The sequence below is a fragment of the Megascapheus bottae genome, chromosome 16 (genome assembly GCF_031878675.1).
Source record: "Megascapheus bottae isolate mThoBot1 chromosome 16, mThoBot2.hap1, whole genome shotgun sequence".
In the NCBI taxonomy this organism is placed as follows: domain Eukaryota; kingdom Metazoa; phylum Chordata; class Mammalia; order Rodentia; family Geomyidae; genus Megascapheus; species Megascapheus bottae.
In genome coordinates, this window is record NC_143524.1 from 35,399,127 (window position 1) to 35,402,817 (window position 3,691).

Below are 3,691 nucleotides of genomic sequence, written 5' to 3' on the forward strand. Positions count from 1 at the left end.
ATTTCTACTATCATACTAATTTATGAGTTTATTGAGTTCTCCTAAAGTAACCATCAGGGAGTATATTAAAGTTACACACTGTGGATAGAAGGACTTGTCATCTTTACTTTATTATACTGTTTGTTAACATACTGAGTCATTCTAATCTCCTTTTATGTTTTCTATTTACTAAAATTCTTTCTCTGAGAAGATCTCCTGTATCCCATGTTAACTGGTAAAAAAAAAAAAATATATATATATATATATATATATAGTACTGTGGCTATTTTAGATGGTATCTGCTTTTAATGTGTGGAGATGGTTATTTCTGGCATAGAGTTATTATTTTGATAAATTTCTCTTTAATCAGGCAATATTGTAGGGGTTCTTACTAGTGCTAATAATTTTTCTTAAATTTGCTTTCGATGTAAATGATCACATAAATTGAAATAATGATGCTTTCAGGTCTTCCTGTTTCTGACTACAGTACTTTTAGATTTCTTTTTTAAGTTAAATTTAAAAAATATTTATCCTTCAATAGTTATATAAAGGGATTTCAAATCAATTTGTGAGAACAGTGCATCTTGATCAATGTCACTACTTTCATCATTTTCCTCATCTCACCTAACTTAACCCATTCCTTCAATTTACCTAATTGATTACATGTTTTAATAAAGATTCTTAAAGCAGTGTCTAGAATGTACAAGTTTATATTTAGGGTGAAGACATTGGGCCATGTTCATTCTATTCTTGATACTGACATCAACTTTAGAGAAAGCATCTTGATATATTGATTACACTTAGTTCCATAATTAGTTTAAAACAAATTCTCTGGAAATGTCAAAAAGAATTGGATGTTATATATTTTCTTCAAACTTAGATAAATTTTCTCATTTAGTCTGTTAGTGTTTTAAATTAAACATTTATATGTTTGTGATGAAATCTTCCTAATATTTCCTTTTTGATTTTTTTGGTTCATACATATTTAATAAATGACATAATTTAGTTTTCTGTCCCAGACCATTCAGGCAGCCAGCTACCTTATAACTTGAGATGTGTCAGCTTCAATATGGCTGTGGACCTACAGAACTTGAAAACAAAAACTACATCAGTAATCATGGTTAAAGCTACATGTTTGATTGTTTTCGATATAGTAACAACCTCAGAAATAAAATGGAATAGTTTTGTGTGTCCTTTTTGATTTTTATTATTTGATTTTTGGCGATGGTCCTTGGGCTTGCACTCAGGGCCTGGGTGCTCTCTGTGCACATTATCTGCTCAATGCTATCATTCTACCACATGAGAAACAGTTCAACTTCTCTTTTTATTATTTTTTTTTATTTTTTATTTATTTATTTATTTTTGCCAGTACCGGGGCTTGAGCTCAGGGCCTGAGCCCTGTCCTTGGACTTTCTCAAGGCTAGAGCTCTACCACGTGAGCACCACTTCCAGCTTTTTTTCTATGCATGTGGTACCGAGGAATCGAACCCGGGTCTTCGTGCATGCTAGGCAAGCACTCTACCACTAGGCCAAACTCCCAGCCCCTCCCTTTTTATTTTTTTTATTTATTTATTTATTTATTTTTTTGTGCCAGTCCTGGGCTTGAGCTCAGGGCCTGAGCACTGTCCTTGGACTTTCTCAAGGCTAGAGCTCTACCACTTGAGCCTCAGCACCACTTCCGGCTTTTTTCTATATATGTGGTACCGAGGAATCGAACCCGGGTCTTCATGCATGCTAGGCAAGCACTTTAACCACTAGGCCAAACTCCCGGCCCCCCTTTTTATTTTTAAACAGTAAAATGTGTTATATATTTAGAATCTTATGGTAAACACATGTAGTTCTTAAGAAAGCAAAATGGACAACCATTACTCACTGGTCAGATTATGAGACAGGACACTGCTCACAGCTTAGTCTTTTTTATAAGTTCTTCCTCGATCACACAACTATTTCTTATTCTTTGTTTATAGTCATTTGCTTTTCTTTTATAATTTATCATATATGTATCTTTAAAAAACTGAATAATTCAATATATTTTCTTCATATGCGTAACTTCAAACAACTCGTCTGTCTTCAACCCATAATATCAATTTTTTATTTATGTCCATCAGTAGTAGGCAAGTACTAAACCTTATATCCACATTCAATGTATATGCTGATTTAATGGCACTTATTTCAATATTACTTTGGATAATAAAATTCTTGTGGTTATAAGATCACCTAATGTGTTTGCCCTACACTAATGAATATGGTAGAACAGGTTCATAGATATTAGGTTTGTTTTCATTCCTTTTAGCCCAAAGTATGAAAGTATTATAAGGTAGGCTTGTAAAAGCATATGCCATACGTTTACATCTTATTGAGTATGATATAATCATGAAAACACACTTGATAGTATACATAGGAAAAGTTAAAAAATTGAACATGTGTGGTGGTCTGTGCTTGGATACTTCCTAGTGACAACTCTACACGAGGAAATCACAAGTATTCATAGCAAGTCAGATATCTCTTGACATGATTCCTGAACACTGTAGTAAACCAAATTAATCTCCAATTATTGGAAAGTTAAGAGACATGGAGACTGCCTCTTAGGGGATGTGTCATCTTTGGTCCTGTTCTTGAGAACTAATTGGGAGTGATGTCATCTTTAAACACACAAAAGATCCTCCTGCTGGGCAAAGACATATAAAAGACACCCTTGACAGGCTGCATTCAAACCATTTGCTGGTTCTGGTTCACCAACAACTATTTTGCATCATCTGCTAACACAACTAGAAGTTTTTGACTTCAGTCGTTCTATGGTAAGCTTTCTTTAAATTCTTAAAATCATTGAACTGGTTAATCATCATGCAATTAATTGGTACCGTGTTACAAATATGTCATTTGTATTAAAGAGTCTCTCATTATGTTTATTATAATGTAAAAATTACAGAATAAATTTATGTTGAAAAGTCATAAAATATTTCTTGATTAAAACATTCTAGGGGCCAGGGAATGTGGCCTAATGGAGTTTGCCTAGCATGCATGAAGCCCTGGGTTCAATTCCTTGGTACCACATACACAGAAAAAGCTGGAAGTGATACTGTGGCTCAAGTGGTAGAGCACTAGCCTTGAGAAAGCCCAAAGACAGTGCCCAGGCTGTGAATTTAAGCCCCAGAACTGGCAAAAAAAAAAGTATTCTAAGCTTCTAAGCTACCTTTAAAAAAATAACAGTGAAAGAATGAGAGGCTGGCATGTTTAAACATTTTTTTCCCTTATCTTGAAAGCAAAGAGCTGTGGGAGAGAGAATTCAAAATATTAATATAAATTTACTAACTAGAAAAGTGATTATTTTCATGTAGAGAATCTTTACCTCAGTGTTTCTTTCCTGGTTGACATTTTGAATAAAGTTATTTTTAGCTTTTTTTCATAACATTTCCTCAAGGACACAAAGCAGAGATGTTTGAGGTCACCAGAAAAGAACAAAGCTAGGATCAGAGAAACCAATGTTCCTGTCCTCCAAATACAGTACTCTTTTGTGACACAGCTCAAGGATTTTTCCTCCATTCATATTCTCTTTTTTTTTTTTTTTGCCAGTCCTGGGCTTGAGTTCAGGGCCTAAGCACTGTCCTTGGACTTTCTCAAGGCTAGAACTCTACCACTTGAGCCTCAGCACCACTTCTGGCTTTTTTCTATGTATGTGGTACCAAGGAATTGAACCCGGGGCTTCATGCAT